The following is a 20369-nucleotide window of genomic DNA, read 5'->3' as shown; positions in this document are numbered from 1 at the left end:
GCCCCAGATGTGGCCTTATTAATGCAGAGTAACTTTCAACACTACATTTAAACAACCCATTTGTGTTAGCTAGCTCATACTGAGAGGTTAAGAGTAATCACACCCTGTTACTCTTTACTGTATAAGTTGCTCTTAAGTCATGTCCCTCCAATGGTTTCTTTGTTCAGTTTGTGTTCTTTGGTTCCAAGTACAAGACTTAACATTTATCTCTGATAAAATTCATCTTGTTATATTTGATCCATAATAATCATCCATTTTTATCCTTGTCCAGGATGACAAGGCTGAGGAGAGAGCCCTAATGTATGTCATAGTGATGTCATGAAACTGTGTCAAGCACTTCACTGAAATCCAGAGATTCAGCAGCCCTGACCTACTAACGAATTGACCGTGTCATAAAGCAAATGAAGTTAATTTGGCAGAATTTGTTTTCAACCTTTCTGGTAGCTGAGGGAAAAGGAAGACCTCAATTGGAAAGGGTGTTAGATATACTTGAGAAGATGCTCTCAAATGAAAAGACCTGTGATTTCTCTCATATATTCACTATTCTCCCAGTCAATAACACCCCTTACTGTTATCACCATACTGTTGGTAGTTGTCATTCCAGCTACTGAGCATCATAAAGGTACTGAGAAATAAACCTCAGCTCTGGTTAGAAAGAATCAGTAGAACTTTATACTGCTAGTCATAATAGTCCAGTCCCTGCCTCCAGAAAGACTTTCATTTCAGTTTGTCACACTATTTAATAATTTTAAGTAATATTTATGTTTCAGCTTAAAAATCTAAGGTGGAATTAACATAACATAAAATTAACCATTTTAAAATTTCCAATCAGTGACATTTAGTACATTCATAATGTTGTGCAACCATCACCATCTAGTTCCAGAACATTTTGTCACCCCAAAAGGCAACTCCATACCCATTCAAACAGTCACTTCCATTCCTCCCCTCCTCCAGCCCCTGACAACCACTAATCTGCTTCTGTCTCTGTGGATTTAACTTATTTTGAATATTTCATATAAATGGAATAACTAATATGTGACCTTTTGCATCCAGCTTCTTTCACTTAGCATAATGTTTTTGAAGTTCATCATGTTGCAGCATGTATCAGTACTTCATTTCTTTTTAGGAATGAATTATATTCCATTGGACAGATATACTACAATTTGTTTATGCATTTATCCATTGATGTAACATTTTGGTTTTCTCCAGCTTTGGACTATTGTGAATAGTGTTGCTATGAACATTGGTGTGCAAGTATTTGTTGAGTATCTCTTTTCAATTCTTTTGGTTATACACTTAAGAGTGGAGTTGCTGGGTCACGTGGCAAAATCTGTCTAACTTTTGGAGAAACTGCCAAACTGTTTTCCATGGTGACTGCACAATTTTACACTTCATTGTATGATGGTTCTAAGTTCTCTACATCCTTACCAATACTTGTTACTTTCTGTTTTTTAAATTATAGCCATCCTCATGGTGTAAAGTGGTTTTGATTTGCATTTCCCTCGTGACTAATGATGCTGAACAACTCTTCTTGGGCTTGAGGGTCCTTTGTGTATCTTCTTTGGAAAAATGTTTATTCAAGTCCTTTGCCCATTTTTGAATTGAGTTGCCTTTCTGCTGTGGTATTCTAAGAGTTCTTATATGTTCTGTTCTGTATATTAGACCCTTATCAGACATCTGATTTGCAAATATTTTCTCCCATTTTGTAGGTTGTCTTTTCACTTCTTGATAATGTCCTTTGATTCACAAGTTTTTAATATTGATGAAGTCTAACTTATTTTTCCCTTTGTTTCTTGTGCTTTTAATGTCATATCTAAGAATCCACTGTCAAATCCAAGGTAATGAAGATTTATCCGTACATTTGCCTCTAAGAGTTTATAGTTTTAGCTCTTATACTTAGATTACTGACGTACTTTGAATTAACTTTTGTATATAGTGTAAGGTAGGGGGTCCAACTTCATTCTTTTGTATGTGGATATACAGTATTTCCTAACTCAGTGGTCTTGGCACCCCTGTTAAAAATGAATTGGTCATACATGTTCGGGTTTCTATCTGGACTTTCAATTCTATCACATGGGTCTATATGTCTACCTTATACCAGTTCCACAGTGTTTTGGTTACTGTAGCTTTGTGTTAAGTTTTGAAATTGGAAAGTATGCGTACTCCAATTTTACATTTCTTTTTCAATGCTGTTTTGGCTATTCGGGATTTCTTGAAGTTACATATAAATTTGAGGATCAGTTTTTCCATTTCTGCAAAAAGATGCCATTGGAATTTTGATAGGGATTGCATCGAATCTGTAGATTGCTTTGGGGAGTATTGCCATCCTAACAACAATAAGTCTTCCAATTGATGAACACTGAATATTTTTCCTTTTACTTAGGTCTTCTTTAATTTCTTTCAGCAGTGCTTTGCAGTTTCCAGTGTACAAGTCTTACACCTTGTAGTTAAATTTATTCCTAGGTATTTTATTCTTTTGGATGATACTGTAAGTTGAGTTGTTGCTTAATTTTATTTTTGGTTTGTTCATCAGCGTAAAGAAATAAAACTAAATTTTGTGTGTTGACCTTGAAACTTCGCTAAATTCATTTATTAGCTCTAATAATTTTATTATAGATTCCCTATGTATAAAGATCATATCATCTACAAACAGAGATACTTTTACTTATTCCTTTCCAATTTGGATGTCTTTTATTTCTTTTTCTTGCCTAAATGCTCTGGATAGAACATACAGTAAAATGTTGAATGAAAGTGGTGAAAGTAGACATTTGTGTCCTGTTCTTGATCATAGGAGGAAAGGCTTTCATGTTTTACCACTGGGCATGGTATTAGGTGTGGGTTTTTCACAAATGACCTTTATCAAATTGAGGAAGTTCCTGCCTATTCCTAGTATTGTGAAGTGTTTTATCATAAAAGGGTGTTGGATTTTGTCAGATGCTTCTTCTGCATCAAATGTGATGATGACTGAGTGACTTTTCCCCCTTCATTCTAATTAATGAATGACCAATTCTCATATGTCTAATACACATGCATTCTTAAAATAAAACCCAGTTAGTCGTGGTGTGCAATCCTTTTAACACGGTGGTGGATTTGTAGCTTGCTAGTATTTTGTAGAAAAATTTTCATTAATATACAAAAAGGATATTGGTCTGTAGTTTCCTTTTTCCTGTGATATCTCTAGTTTTGTATCAGGGTAATTCTTGCGTCATTGAATGAGTTAAGAAGTGTTTGAGAAGGATTGGTGTTAATTCTCCTTTAAATGATCGGTAAAATTCATTAGTGAAACCATTTGGTCCTGTGCTTTTCTTTTTTGGGAGGATTTTTATTACCAATTCAATCTACTTGTTTTAGTTCTGTTCAGATTTTCTATTTCTTCAGTTTTGGTGGTGTGTATGTTTCTAGGAATTTGTCCATTTCTTCTACAGTGTCTGATTTTTTAGCATACAACTGTTCACAGTATTCTTTTATAATCCCTTTTATTTTTGTAAGGTTGGTAGTAATGTTCCCTATTTTCATTGCTGATTTTAGTAATTAGACTTTTTTTCTTAGTCAGTATAGCTAAAGGTTTGTCAATTTTGTTTATCTTTTCAGAGAAGCAACTTTTGATTTTGTTGGTTCTATTGTTTTCCTTTTCTCTATTTTAAAGAATTTCTGCTCTAATCTTTATTATTTCCTTCCTTCTGCTAGCATTGGGTTTGGTTTTCTTTTCTTTTCTAGGCTCTTATGATATAAAGTTAGGTTACTGACCTTTCTTCTTTTTCAATGTAGACATTTACAACTATAAATTTCCTTCTGATCACTGCTTTCATGCACTTCATATGTTTTGCTATACTGTCTCTTCATGTGATATTTGATTTTTCAGTTTTTCAAAAAAAGCCTATTCAACAATGCTGGAGCACACATGAAGTAATCAGTATATTAAATCACCCAAAGATCATTGCATCTTTCAGAAATGTTTATAATTAAGAAGACAAATTTTTCAGACTTCTCAAAAGGTAAGTGATTCTTTGACTAGAGTTGATATCTTCTTTTACAAAAGAGGAAAGTGAGAAGCGGATTTCAATCACTAGACAATATGATGTGTATATGAAAAGACTGCATAATATCAATGTAATTACTTAGCATTAATCACACAAATTCCAACAGATACAAGGTTCAACAGATTAGGAAACAAAGGTGTTGACTAACAGACATGAAGGAGAAATAGCTCCCCTTAAGACAATAATCTCTAGGAGAAAAGATAAAAATGAGAAACAATTAATATAAATGTAAATGACACATGTATCCTTTCTATTTCTATAACAAACCATTAGAAGTAGATCTCCTGATTATGTTATTTGTGTGAGAATAGTGTGACCCAGGAATCATCAAGTCTCCCACACATTATACTAAAATTTCCATTGTTACATCTGTTTTGTGTTTCTTTCTTTCTGTTTTTTTGCCTGTGCTAGGCACATTTGACATTCCTCAAATAGCAATTAGAATATGGCTAGAGTATGCTAGATGGGACATATTATTACCACATGTTTGAGGGCAGGGGTCATGTACCTTGAATTTTTCCTTAAAAACATCATTAGTCTTTTAATAGGATGTTCCTTGCTCAGTGCAAACTGACTTTCATGATATCATGTTTTGAGGTGCCTGCTGTACTTATTACTTCATCTGTGTTTTCTCATGTAGAAGGTACATACAAAACTGGTCACTGTACCCACACAAACAAATACGTGAGAGGAGATGGGCATTCATGTATCTCTTAACAGTGTTCCTTTCAACGTTTCCCTGGCATATACATTCTAATGAGCATATAAGATGATGATTAATACTAGTGGTCAACAAACCATGGCCTACAGGTCAAATTGGGCTTGTTTGGAAAATACTTTTATTGGAACACAGTCTCAATTTACTTATATATTATTGGCTATGGCTGTTTTTGTGCTACAGTGGAAGAGTTGAGTAGTTGAGTAGTTGCAACAGACAATGTATGATCTGGAAAGCCTTATTTACTATGTAGCCCTTTTTAGAAAATATTAATTGATCCCTTATGTAATGCTTTAATGGCAAAACAAAGGGCTGAGTTTGGAGGACGGTTAAGAAGTCTTTATCTTAAAGCTGTAAGATAAAGACAGATAAACTTTCAGATGAATAAAATGTAGCCAGTAAGTTATTTCTTCAAAGAAGTCCAGTAATAGTCATAATAAAGACTAAAAGAAGCATAAAACAATCTAAAAGGTGAATAGGCAAATGTATTTCTTATATTCCTAAAAGTAAAAAAAAATGTGTACAAAAACTCTGATGTCCTGGAAACAGCATGGGCTTTGGAGTTAGCTACCCTGAGTTCAAAACCTGACTGTAAGATCCTGGGCAAATTATCTAACATTAATGCATCTGTTTTGTTTGGTTATATTAATATTTCACAGGATCACTGCGAGAAGTAAATGAAGCTTAAGTAAAAGTGAGTAGCATGGTGGTAGGCCCTAGAGAAAGTAAAAACTCCATTTCATTTTTTTTCCTCCATAGGTTACCATATTCTAAGTATCACAAAGAATGAAAATAAGATGAGTGGCATTTAAAAAAATTGTTTCCTGGGCACAAACTCTTTCTCCTAAGTAAGGAGACCTCGTCTGCCCTGAATCCAAGACGGTTGAGTTGCAACTCCCAATGGCTAAAGTAAGATAGGATATTGGAAATAGAAAAGAGAATAGGCTCCCAGAGAAAGGATTGACAATTAGAGGCTAAATCCAAAGAGTGTGACAGATTTAAACTGTATCAACCTAGACCAAGAATAAACAGAAAAATGCCAACTTATTCTCAGAGTAATTCAGCAGAAGTGTGTGTATTTGTGTGCATAAACCCACATTTAGCATACAAACATCTACAGACACATATTGAGTGAAAGAAAAAGAATGCATGTGCACCAATATGGTGAAATGTTAAATGAAACTCGATTAAGAGTACCTGGATGCTCACTGTACTATTCTGGTATATTTTCTGTGAGTTTGTAATTTTTCAAAATAAAAACTTGGAGAAAATCAGACTAAATATCAAGGATCCACTAGCACACCATCAAATGTACCATCTCAGTTAATATTTACTGCAATCTTACTAAGCATTACGTACAGAGATTTTATGTTATACAAATAGCAAGCAGTGGAACCTAACTTGAATCTAGCTCTGTTGAAGAGGCTCTTTCCTCAATACAATAAAACTTCCACAGTTGTCCAGGAACCCAATTACCATTTATAAGATTAACTTAAAAAAATATAAGTGACCTATAAATGAATCTGTGAACCATAATCCTAAAGCTGAGTTACCTATAGAATACATACTGGTAGGTTTTTGTACATATGCATGAAATAAAGGAAGAAAAAGAAGAACAAGTTTTTTTTAGGGAAAAAAGTTTCCTTGTTACCAATTTTACCGTTGATATACTTTTCCCCTTATTGTTACCAAACCTGGAGATGTGGTTAGGAAATACTGTCTTCTTTTTCTCCAGTGAATATTAGTGCCAAAAAAGATATAGAAGTTGTTCTTTATTCAGCTGCCCTTCACTCAGCTGTCCTAATCATAGAAATAACCATTTCCCCATTTTACCTGTATCATGGTCAAAATGATTAGGCAAAGTAAATGTAGGAGAAATTGTTTCCTCTAAGAACACAAGATGATATTTTATGCTGTTAACTAAAATGAAATGTTCTATAAGAAACATGTTCTATAAGAAAATGTACTATAAGAAACACAAAATAAGTTTAAGACAAGGTTTTCTCCACAAGGACTTGATAATCTAAGAAATAATACCCGTGGAACTAATGGTAAATTTGACTTTAAAAATCAAGGGCTAAACTATATATGCCTAACATTTTGATATTCTACCACTGACAAAATCATGTATTTTTCCTTTATTTGATCCTTCAAACATTCTGGTAAAACTAAAGTACACATAATAAACTACTGAATTTTTTCCTAAAATAAAATTACATATCATCTCATATTATTGATTTTTCTGCCTGCCTGAAACAAATGAGAAGCATTATTGATCTTGTCCTGGAGGTATCTAAGGCAAAAAGAATACCAAAGTATCCCAGAGGATACAGAAATAGACAAAGCAGTTTTATTCTGCTGTCTTACTCAAGGCAGAATTAGTGTTCTGAAACGACATAGCACTAAATTTCTTAACACATGCTTAGAGAAAAGAATCTTTTCTACAGTCATCTAGCAACTCCATCTGTGAAAAATGTACCTAATTACCGAAGATAATTAATAAAGGGTTATTCCTGAAACACTAAGATAGCCTAGATTATTATTATTTTTTGCTCTTTGTATTCTTTTAATGCCTTTATATATATATGAAATAAATTATTTTTCAAAGAGGCTTGAAGTTTAATATATTATTCTCTCTACTCTTCTGGAATTTGAAGTTTCTTCAAATTAATAAAATACCATATTTCATTTAATTTATTTTTTTAAACATCTTTATTGGAGTGTAAGTGCTTTACAACAGTGTGTTAGTTTCTGCTTTATAACAAAGTGAATCAGCTATACATATACATATGTTCCCATATCTCCTCCCTCTTTTGTCTGCCTCCCACCCTCCCCATCCCACCCCTCTAGGTAGTCACAAAGCTTGGAGCTGATCTCCCTGTGCTGTGCGGCTGCTTCCCACTAGCTATCTATTTTACGTTTGGTAGTGTATATATGTCCACGGTACTCTCTCACTTTGTCCCAGCTTACCCTTCCCCCTCCCAGCATCCTTAAGTCCATTCTCTACGTCTCTCCATCTTTATTCCTGTCCTGCCCCTAGGTTCTTCAGAAATGTTTTTTTTTTAGATTCCATATATATGTGTTAGCATACGGTATTTGTTTTTCTCTTTCTGACTTACTTCACTCTGTATGACAGACTCTAGGTCCATCCACCTCACTACAAATAACTCAATTTTGTTTCTTTTTATTAGCCTAGATTATTGTAATAAAAACTTACAGTAAGTTTTTTTGTTTTTGTTTTTTTTTGCAGTACACGGGCCTCTCACTCTTGTGGCCTCTCCCGTTGCGGAGCACAGGCTCCGGACACGCAGGCTCAGCGGCCATGGCTCATGGGCCTAGCCGCTCTGCGGCATGTGGGATCTTCCCGGACCGGGGCACGAACCCGTGTCCCCTGCATCGGCAGGCAGACTCTCAACCACTGCGCCACCAGGGAAGCCCGACGGGGAGCTTATTAATTGAAGATGTAGAAAGGTATAAAAAACAATCATGATAAAATAGAGTACATAAATTGTTAAAATTTCCCAGATGAATTCTTTTTTTTTGGCCTCGTGGCTTGCAGGACCTTAGTTTCCTGACTAGTTCCCGGACCAGGGATTGAACCTGTGTCCTCGGCAGTGAAAGTGTGGGGTCCTAATCACTGGACTGGCAGGGAATTCCTCTCAGATAAATTCTTTTTTTTTCTTTTTTACATCTTTATTGGAGTATAATTGCTTTACAATGGTGTGTTAGTTTCTGCTTTATAACAAAGTGAATAAGTTATACATATACATATGTTCCCATATCTCTTGCGTCCTCTCCCTCCCACCCTCCCTATCCCACCCCTCTAGGTGGTCACAAAGCACCAAACTGATCTCCCTGTGCTATGCGGCTGCTTCCCACCAGCTATCTATTTTATGTTTGGTAGTGTATATATGTCCATGCCACTCTCTCGCTTTGTCACAGCTTACCCTTCCCCCTCCGCATATCCTCAACTCCATTCTCTAGTAGGTCTGTGTCTTTATTCCTGTCTTACCCCTAGGTTTTTCATGACATTTCTTTTTTCTTAAATTCCATATATACTGGGCTTCCCTGGTGGCGCAGTGGTTGAGAGTCCACCGGCTGATGCAGGGGATATGGGTTCGTGCCCCGGTCTGGGAAGATCCCACATGCTGCGGAGCGGCTGGGCCCGTGAGCCATGGCCGCTAAGCCTGCATGTCCAGAGACTGTGCTCCGCAATGGGAGAGGCCACAGCGATGAGAGGCCCACGTACCGCAAAAAAAAAAAAAAAAAAAAAAAAAAAAAAAATCCATATATATGTGTTAGCATACGGTATTTGTCTTTCTCATTCTGACTTACTTCACTCTGTATGACAGACTCTAGGTCTATCCACCTCATTACAAATAGCTCAATTTCATTTCTTTTTATGGCTGAGTAATATTCCATTGTATATATGTGCCACATCTTCTTTATCCATTCATCCGATGATGGACACTTAGGTTGTTTCCATCTCCAGGCTATTGTAAATAGAGCTGCAATGAACAGTTTGGTACATAACTCTTTGAATTATGGTTTTCTCAGGGTATATGCCCAGTAGTGGGATTGCTGGGTCATATGGTAGTTCTATTTGTAGTTTTTTAAGGAACCTCCATACTGTTCTCCATAGTGGCTGTACCAATTCACATTCCCACCAGCAGTGCAAGAGTGTTCTCTTTTCTCCACATCCTCTCCAGCATTTATTGTTTCTAGATTTTTTGATGATGGCCATTCTGACTGGTGTGAGATGATATCTCATTGTAGTTTTGATTTGCACTTCTCTAATGATTAATGATGTTGAGCATTCTTTCATGTGTTTGTTGGCAGTCTGTATATCTTCTTTGGAGAAATGTCTATTTAGGTCTTCCGCCCATTTTTGGATTGGGTTGTTTGTTTTTTTGTTATTGAGCTGCATGAGCTGCTTATAAATTTTGGAGATTAATCATTTGTCAGTTGCTTCATTTGCAAATATTTTCTCCCATTCTGAGGGTTGTCTTTTGGTCTTGTTTATGGTTTCCTTTGCTGTGCAAAAGCTTTGGAGTTTCATTAGGTCCCATTTGTTTATTTTTGTTTTTATTTCCATTTCTCTAGGAGGTAGGTCAAAAAGGATCTTGCTGTGATTTATGTCATAGAGTGTTCTGCCTATGTTTTCCTCTAAGAGTTTGATAGTGTCTGGCCTTACATTTAGGTCTTTAATCCATTTTGAGCTTATTTTTGTACATGGTGTTAGGGAGTGATCTAATCCCATACTTTTACATGTACCTCTCCAGTTTTCCCAGCACCACTTATTGAAGAGGCTGTCCTTTCTCCACTGTACATTCCTGCCTCCTTTATCAAAGATAAGGTGACCATATGTGCGTGGGTTTATCTCTGGGCTTTCTATCCTGTTCCATTGATCTATCTTTCTGTTGTTGTGCCAGTACCATACTGTCTTGATTACTGTAGCTTTGTAGTATAGTCTGAAGTCAGGGAGCCTGATTCTTCCAGCTCCGTTTTTCGTTCTCAAGATTGCTTTGGCTATTCGGGGTCTTTTGTGTTTCCATACAAATAGTGAAATTTTTTGTTCTAGTTCTGTGAAAAATGCCAGTGGTAGTTTGATAGGGATTGCATTGAATCTGTAGATTGCTTTGGGTAGTAGAGTCATTTTCACAATGTTGATTCTTCCAATCCAAGAACATGGTATATCTCTCCATTTATTTGTATCATCTTTAATTTCTTTCATCAGTGTCTTATAATTTTCTGCATATAGGTCTTTTGTCTCCTTAGGTAGGTTTATTCCTAGATATTTTATTCTTTTTTTTGCAATGGTAAATGGGAGTGTTTTCTTGATTTCACTTTCAGATTTTTCATCATTAGTGTATAGGAATGCCAGAGATTTCTGTGCATTAATTTTGTATCCTGCTACTTTACCAAATTCATTGATTAGCTCTAGTAGTTTTCTGGTAGCATCTTTGGGATTCTCTATGTATAGTAGCATGTCATCTGCAAACAGTGACAGCTTTACTTCTTCTTTTCCGATTTGGATTCCTTTTATTTCCTTTTCTTCTCTGATTGCTGTGGCTAAAACTTCCAAAACTATGTGAATGAGTGGTGAGAGTGGGCAACCTTGTCTTGTTCCTGATCTTATCAGATGAATTATTTATACTGTACCATGTATTCTTTCGTCACTGAGGGATAAAGAAAGAAAACTGTTCTAAAAGCAAAATTAGTATAGTATTATTATATTTGCAACTGCTCTTTTAATTTAGAAACATCACAGTACAGTTCAGCTGTGAGTCCATCTGAAGTTTCAGAGACAGGGGAATTGAAAATGACAAAGAAGCCTCTCACCTCATGTCACAACCAAATCAAAATCTCAGAGGGTGAAGGGAAACTCAGGGCAAAATATAAATGCTGGGCTTTAATAATGTATCAGTCTTCTGTTAACTTTCTACAAATGATTAAAAAACAGGCTGTAATAAATCTCGAATTTGGAAAACACAGACATTTGTGAAATAATTGTATTATTATGCAAATTAATGTACATTGAAATTCCAGGGATATATTAGCAATTATCAGCAAGTTGTTAAAGAATTCTATCCTGAGAATCTCATTAGATAGCAATGCAAACTACAGTTATCATTCTGAGAACAAAGGGATCTTGAATGAGTAATCAATAGCAACTGGCAGAAAATGAGACATTAATTATGATCCTCTCTAGTGTTTTGTCTAAGATAAGATTTCATTAAATGCTTTGTGCAACCTGAATAGTTCCAAGTCATTACCAACATTTTGGACAATATATTAATTGGGGGAGGGGGTGGGGAGGGAGGTACAAGGAAACAAAGTAAAAGAAAACCTGAGATGCTTCTATTTCTTTCCTAGGTCAATAAAAACACACCAGCCACCACTACTAGCCAACTGCTATGCTCATTCTTTTACAAGTCCCAAATCTTATAATCTCAACATGGTCTCTTGAAAATTTAATTATCATTTTCAATATTTAAAGTGTCATGCAGGTTTGAGAAGATAATGACAGTCATCCATCAAATGCATCCTGCCAACACAATCAGCCCAATCTTTCTGGCTTAAAAAGAGAAAAAAGAAAAAAGAGAAGAAAAGAAACTACCTATATACTATTAAATTACTAAAACATGGCAATCTTAGCAGTTTAAGTTTCTCAATCTTCCTTAATTATCAGTAAACAGAGGGAAATTTTACCATCTTATTATTTCATTTTCACTATTTTTTTTCTTTGAACTTTTCTCCTGAATCCTGTATCAGCCAATGGATAGATAACAAAGTAGGAAGATCTGGGATGTAGATTGATAAACGAGACCTCCCAGAAATAAAAGAACTATGTAAAAACCCAGCAAAAATAAAAGCTATTTTAATATATCCAGTATTTAAATAATTTAAGAACGACGTGGTATTTTATAGGCTTCCATAAGGAGAGTCCCCACTTTCAAAAATGCTATAGGAATGTCCTGAAGGCAGACTCCCATGAGGTTAGTAGTGAGCATACTCTAAACATGTCTTCTCCTAAGTGAGCAGTTTTTCTGACTGTTTGAATTTAGAAACTTCCTTGATAAATAGGGCCCTCTGGAAGACTTCCTGTAAAGGTACCAGTATGCCTTTGAGCCTTTTCTTTTATGAATACAAAGCAGCCAACTATGTGAGATGTTAACCAACATAAGAAGAACAAGAGATAAGGAAATGTCATTTCTCTTTTGCTTCTGTGGAAATGGTGTTATGTAGTCCTAAGATTTTCAGCAGAGTTCTAATACTTTGAAGCCACTCCCTTTCTGTTTAATGTTAGCTTTCACATCTAGTAAATGAGTATACCCTCTTTCCCATACCTTGCATTCTCAAGAATACAATTAAGGGTAACACAAAACCCAATATAGCACTAGGCCTACAGTTAGGCATGTAATACTTTTTGAAATGAAACATTCTATACTGGACATCTTTTTAAAAACCAAACTTTTTATTTTGGGAATTTTCAAATATAAACAAAAGTAGGAAAAAAAGTGTAATAAACCTTTCTTTATATACCTTTCACGCAGCTTCAACAACTGTCAGTATTCTGCTGCTTCTACTTCATTTATTCTTCCATCTCTCAGCTCTTGTTACATCCCCCAAACTGATAACAATCCCTTATTAACATGTAATATCCAGTCTGTGGTCACCTCTTTTTTCACTTTTTTTCCCCAGGATGGTGCCTAATCTCTAGCCATTATTTAACACTCCTTTCTCCTGAAATAAGTTTACAAAAGAATAATGATCTTTGAAACAATATTCTGAAACAGCACTGAGTAGCACGAAAAATATAATTAGCAAGTTTTATGGAGGGAATAGGAACAAAGAAACAATGCCTCTTCCCCCTGCCAAGTTACCTCTGCATAATCTAACTCTCTCTGGCCTTTTAACAGAAGCAGGAAATTAAAACTGCCTACTGTTCATACTTCATGATGAGACATAACTCCCACAAAACAATTTATTTTACCTCTGTTCCAAACAACTCACAAAGCCCGGCTCACCCTGAAGGCAGATGATGGCTTACTGCCCTTTCCTGGATCGCAGGATTCAGAGTCAAACATTTTTTGAATGCCTACTGTGTGCCAGCCACTGTGCATGCCCTTTCACATGCTCCTTTATTAGTGAATCATCTCTTGGATAGCTTCAACATTTGATCCAACAGCCAGTTTTATGTCATAACATTCCTGACTCCAACAATCCTCCATCACCATCGAATAATCTACTCCTGAAAAGGTGTTGGTATGGGGAACCACTCGACTTCTGAAATTTTTAAGTTCAATATTCAATTCTGACATAATCTATTCTTAAAGCACCATCACTCCCCTACTAGTAGTTGCACCTGTAAAACGTAAACAGAAATCTCAATTAAACAGAGCTGAGAGATCAGAAGGGAGAGCTCTCACCACCTGTGACAATAACAGAGTCCAGAGAAAGAAGAAAGACTCCTCTTCTTTCCTGACAAGGACTCAGCCAACGAAAAGCCATGAACTCGTTTACTCCAGCCCTCCCAATTTCCTTTTCGCCCTCTATAAAAGCATTCTCCTTTCCTTGCTGTGGGAGACTTGCATGTGGCTCACCATGGTTACAGACCTTGAATTGCAATTCTTTGCTGATCCCAAATAAACCCATCTTTGTTGGAGAAATATCTGGTACTCTATTTGTTTTAGGTCAACATTTTGGTGGCCCATAGGGAGACCAGAGAAGACCCCCAACGACTCTGGGGCTGGTAAGCCAACAGGTGTGGTACTCACAATTGAGTCCATTTTGCTCACTGATTTTCTTGCTGACCCTGAGATTTGAAGGTATATCTTTCTCCTGGATCCATGCTCTTACCCTCTTTGAGTCTGAAGGTCTTCAGGCTTTATTTGGGATCTATTTTAAGGTTTCACCTTTCTGGTTAAGGCCTTGCTCTGTATGTGAGTACCTGTTTGGCACACCAGTCTGATTTTGAGAATAGACTGGCTCAACTAAAGCTGGCTGAGAAGCTGTCCACCCATTCCTTTGGTAACAGGGACTGCTTCACTGAAACCGCTTCAGTTGAGCCAATGGCCCATTCCTATGAAAGAGGGGCTGTTTTCTGGAAACTTGTTGAAAAATCTTTGGCCCCGTTCCTCTAGGACAAAGCTGTTTCCTTTTAACTGGATGATATAAGCTTGCTGGTTGTTCGAGTTTCAAGCTGTTTGAACTGAGCTGTTTGGGCAGTTTGAAAAATTATTCTTTAACTCTAGAGAAAAACCTCTGAGGAATGGGATCCCAGTTATCTAAGTATTTTGAGGGCACCCCCTCTTACAGGAACTCAGGCTGATTTTATGTTTAAGAACCTTCCTCAGGCACATTTTAAACTAAATGGACCAACCTGACCAAAGGCAATTTAGAATATCAATGGCCATTATGGGGAACAATTAAAATTCCCAACTTTAATTTCCTTTAAATTGAATGACTACAACCGCTCAAAAATTTTGAGAACTGAGGGGAATACCTATTTTAATCGGTATTTTGAGGCTTCCCAATGTTATCAGGAGTCTGAAATTGCCTCTCTGCAAAATAAGATTTTAAGGTAAGATTTCTCTTGTTGAACTTCCCTTTCTCTCTGAAACTCTACCTATTCCCTTTTCTTCTGAACTTGTCAGAACCTGTCCCTTTAAAATTAAGCCTTCTGAGGATCCAGAGGCTAAACCCTTAATTTCTTATATTCCCTGGACCAAAGCTGAACTGGGAGCCATAGTCAAATATTTTCCCAAAGTAACTAAAGATCCTCACAGATTTGCTGAAGAATTTAATATAGTCATTCAAACTTATCAACCTGGTTTCTCTAATTATATCAACTAGTTTATATACTTGTCAGTGAAGGCCAGACCCAGTACTGAAAACTGCTAATTGGGAAAATCCTGAAAGGTCTCTAGAATTGCAACTGGGGGACCAGCCCACTAACTTATTATATGATCAGGCTCAGGCAATCACTAGGTGACTTCATCAAGCAATTCCTGGGGCTTTTCCGAATCCTGTTGATTGGAACAAATTCAGACTTGCACACAAAAATCTGATGAACCTGTTCATGACTATTACAATCGACTTCAAATTGTTTTTATTTATTTTTATTTTTTATTTTTTTTGCGGTACGCAGGCCTCTCACTGTTGTGGCCTCTCCCGTTGTGGCCTCTCCCGTTGCGGAGCACAGGCTCCGGACGCGCAGGCTCAGCGGCCATGGCTCACGGGCCCAGCTGCTCCGCGGCATGTAGGATCTTCCTGGACCGGGGCACGAACCCGTGTCCCCTGCATCGGCAGGTGGACTCTCAACCACTGCGCCACAAGGGAAGCCCTTCAAATTATTTTTGAAGAAAATTCTGGTTTTCCTTCATATGTTGATTCCACCTGAGGAACTTTTAACTCTACGTTTATTAATGGGCTGAACCGGGACCTTTCCCTTCTAGTAAAAAGGACCAGGATGGAATGGGAAACTATGTCCACTCCAGATTTAGGCAATCTGGTAAACCAGCTCTCTCACACTCTAGAGCAGTCACCTAAAAGGAAGATGAACAAAATTCTTAATCCTCAACTCCAGCAAATGAAAGCTCCTAAACAAAGTAAAAACCCTCCTAGTTTTTGTTTTTATTACAAAAAGCCAGGACTTTGAAAAAGAGATTGTTATAAATTTAAGTGCTTTAGGCACCTTTAGCTCTCTAACTAGCCTTTCCAACATCCTGCCAATTCTCAATGGTAGGGGCTCTGAGGAACTACAGGCGCTCTTCCCAATTCTCCCTCTTAATCATCTTGGAGAAATGTTTCTCCAGATTTGGGATGAATCTCTTCCAGTCCTAACTGACACTAGAACCACAGTCTTAGTGCTCAACTCCATGACTATAAAGCAGCCCATGCCTCGGAGTACTGAAACAGTTCAAATACTGAGGATCTCTAGTGAAGCTCAAGAGTTCCTGTCTCTGAACCTCTTCCCTTCTGTTTAGGCCCAATGGGCTGAATTATATACTCTTACGTGGGCTTGTACTTTGGCCAAGGACAAAATTTGCCAGTGTTTACACTGATAGTAGATATGCTTCTCAGAGTAGCTCATGATTTCCAAGTGTTGTGGAAGCAACATGGCTTTCTTACTTTCAGCAGAAATAAAATTACAATTTAAAAAATTTAAATAAAATTTAAAATTATTAGATGTAATACTTTTACCTGCCACTTTAGCTATTATTAAGGTTATGGGGCATTCTAAACTTGACTTGCTGGAGGCTGAGGGAAATCACCTTGCTGGTATTTCCAAAAGAAATGCTGCCCTCAAAGGCACCAGCAGCAGCCAAATCTCTGTCATGGTCCAAAGGGATACTCCCCCAAAAGATAACTCAGAAAAACTGGCTAGAAGAACCCAAAAATTGGCCTCAGAAAAAGAAAAACAAGATTAGAAATTCAATAATTGTTGGTGTGATAAAAAGAGAAAGCTCTGGTTTGGACCAAATAACAGTCCAAGCGAAGAGTCTAAAATTCCCACTCCTTACCACTGTATATGCTTTAAACTACTGGTCTACTGACAAAACGATAACATTCATGAATCAATATTGCTGGGGAAATTAAAACATGTATAAAACCATATAGATGAATATCAATAGTAATTTTTGGTTTCCAACCTCAGATGGATCATCAACACCTCCTGAAAAGCTTTTTACTTGTCGCTAAAGAGCTCACGGAATTAGAAGAAAACTTCAATAAGGTCTGTTATTTCAATCAAACAACAGATGCTCTAATCCCTCTAGTATAAAAATTTCAGTAAAGTGAATGTCTAGCTTCTACTCAAACACAGCCACCAAGAGGAAAGTCACTATTTACCAAGGTTGAATATTCCATCCTCTCTACTAGGAGAATATTCCTTCTTATACTACATTAAAGTCAGAATTGCTTAACTCCTACATATTGTCCAAAGTTTTAACCTTAAAAGTTATAGAACAACCTAAATTATGCTTCAAATATTTGAAGATGCTTCTCAAGTTACTGGTGTCCTCCCTTCTTAAAACTAAATAGCCCTCTGTCCGTCAATCATTCTCTATATGCCAGAGTTGCAAGTTACTTTACTATCTGCAAATAGTAAAATGTATTTCTAACAGGCGATTATGCCTGTTTAGAAATACATTTGCTCAGAATGGTATACAACACCAGTTTCCTGGCTCTAAATGTTGTGTTCTAATAATTTAGCCTAAAGCTAAGGTCTCTATCATTAGGTTTGTTGTTATGTAAAGAAATATCCCAACTGCTGTTTAAAACAACTAGCTTTAATTAATCATCCTGGAGAAACAACAGGTTAGTGTAGGATTGGCTGCATATGAAAACCCTGATTCTCTTAATTGTCAGAAACACATACCTGCGTTGAAAAAAAATCATGCTTTGATGGAATATTATGCATTATCTGGAGTAGGGTCAGTTCAGTTAAGGGCCAGATAGAAAACATTTAAGCTCTGTGGGCCATATTGTCTCTTTGTAACTACTCAACTCAATCTTTGTAGCAAGAAAGAAGCCATAGCCAATACATAAATGAATGAAGATGGCTATGTTTTAATAAAATTATTCAAGGGGTTGAGATATTTGGCTGGTAGCCATAGTTTGCTGACCTCTGGTCTAGAGCATACCTTTCTAGGTTACCTGATTCTCATTCTATGGGAGCTATTTTACAACTCTCTAAATTGTACATAACTAGTAGCAATGAAAAATAATTCTTATATGTACATGTGAAAAAAAATTCTGTCCAGTAAAGGGATGAAAGACCTTTCCCCACCCTCAATACCTCTATCACCCTGCTCCAAAGGAAAAAAAACCATTTTGCCTCTCTGTTTGAATATTAATTTCCATAATTTTGATCTATGAATTTGTCTGTTTTTGGATTCTCCTTTGAACTGGTTCTAACACCTTACAGACGTCTTCACTGATGAGATACAATCTATATACATGTTCATTTTTATAGCTATAGGTCATGATTTTATTTTTTAAAAATTATCTCAACACCTGCAATGTGCTGTTATATAACTAAGATCTGTCTAAACTACCTATCCCACTGTTCTTGATATGTAGTCTAGAGCAATACGATTTCAAATAGTTCCCTTGTCACCAGTTTATAAATTCTCTTGCAAATAGTAAACTAAAGCTTAACTTTTCTAAGAAACACCTGTATTTTTTATTATGCCTAGTGTCCAATACCAAACCCTTACAGGATAAAATATAAACTCTTTGTTTAGGTATCCAAGCATCATCCTTACAGTTCACACATCTCACACTGTTTCCCTAAATAAATATTCCAAATACATTCATTCAAAAGGTGTTCACTGTGGTAACCGGGATGCGGGGTGGGGTGGGAGGGAGGTCCAAGAGGGAGGGGATATATGTACACATACAGTTGATTCACTTTGTTGTACAGCAGAAACTAACACAACACTGTAGAGCAACTATACTCCAATTAAAACATAAAAAGGTATTCGTTGATAGCTTCTATTTGTCAGGCACAGAGCGAGGCGCCGTAAATACAACAAACAAGCAGCCACTGACGGTGCCTTCACAAAGCGGATACTTTTGGTGGGAGAAAATTAAGGAAGAAGCAGTAAGATGTGCTGAATATTACTGCTTCTATTTTATTAGTCATATGTTCTCTTTCCCCAAGATGTTCTCCTGTCTACTCTGTCAAATTTTACCCATCCTCCAAGATCTCAGTGTTCTGTACTTCCTTTGCAAAATCTTCTCTGTATCAAAATCGCATTCATTTTTCTATCTTCTGAGTTCTAACTTACATTTGTGCTACTTGAGATTTAATACGGGTCACCTTATCATTTTAGTTAACTTTCTGTGTGTACATAGTTGGTCTTCCCAATTAGAATGTAAGCTTCCTGAAGACTGATACTAATTCTTTTATTCTGTTGCCTGACCCAGTTCCTTATACATTAATAAAGTAAGCAAATACTTATTGATAAGATTCTTTCTCTTTTAAGCAAGTTTTGTAATGTGTGAAGTTTTTTTTTTTGTTTTTTTTTTTGCGGTATGCAGGCCTCTCACTTTTGTGGCCTCTCCCGTTGCGGAGCACAGGCTCCAGACACGCAGGCTCAGCGGCCATGGCTCACGGGCCCTGCCGCTCTGCGGCATATGGGGTCTTCCCAGACCGGGGCACGAACCTGTGTCCACTGCATCGGCAGGCAGACTCTCAACCACTGTGCCACCAAGGAAGGCTGTGAAGTCTTTTTTTTTTTTTGGACATTTTTTTACCCAGTGAGAAAAAAGCATGAGAAAAAAGATGAAGCATTTAAATTGTAAGTGAACTTGGTCTGCTTAAAACAGAAGTGGCAACAAATTTCTCTGAATTGGAAATGCTACAATTTCTAAGGGTACAATAGTCCGTAGGGAATAAGGGATTCTTTTTATTAAAAATAAAATAAAACACACTAAGATTGCAAAATCTGGTTAATAAAATGTTACAATACAATGAATACATTATGTTGCGGGATACAGATATGTGTAATATGTCCTATTAAATCAGTGCAAACTCATTATTTGATTAAAAGTAGGTTTGAAATAAAGCATATCATCTGAAATACTTGTTAAGGAATTTATTTTAAATTTATAGAAATGTGTGGCCCTGAACCAAGATGGCGGAGTAGAAGGACGTGCTCTCACTTCCTCTTGTGAGAACATCAGAATCACAACTAGCTGCTGGACAGTGATTGACACAAAGACACTGGGCAGCATCGACACAAAGATACTGGAAGTCACCAAAAAAGATACCCCACATCCAAAGGGGCACAATCAAAGTAAAATCAAATCCCATAACTGATGGGTGGGTGACTCACAAACTGGAAATGCCACAGAAGTCCACCCACTGGAGTGAAGGTTCTGAGCCCCACGTCAGGCTTCCCAATCCGGGGGTCTGGCAACGGGACGAGGAATTCCTAGAGAATCAGACTTTGAAGGCTAGTGGGATTTGACTGCAGGACTTCGACAGGACTGGGGAAAACAGAGACTCCACTCTTGGAGGGCACACACAAAGTAGTGTGCGCACTGGGAGCCAGGGGAAGGAGCAGTGACCCCAGGGAAGACTGAACCAGACCTAC

The 20369-nt window shown here is 37.0% G+C and overlaps 1 protein-coding gene across 5 annotated transcripts in view; it reads right to left on the bottom strand.

The window, feature by feature from the left end:
- Positions 1 to 20369, bottom strand: part of TCF12 (transcription factor 12) — a 379535-nt gene that overhangs the window by 84116 nt on the left and 275050 nt on the right. The gene's annotated exons all lie outside the window — the stretch shown is intronic.

This window comes from Phocoena phocoena, chromosome 2 (genome assembly GCF_963924675.1).
Source record: "Phocoena phocoena chromosome 2, mPhoPho1.1, whole genome shotgun sequence".
In the NCBI taxonomy this organism is placed as follows: Eukaryota; Metazoa; Chordata; class Mammalia; order Artiodactyla; family Phocoenidae; genus Phocoena; species Phocoena phocoena.
This window is presented reverse-complemented; position numbering and strand designations above follow the sequence as displayed.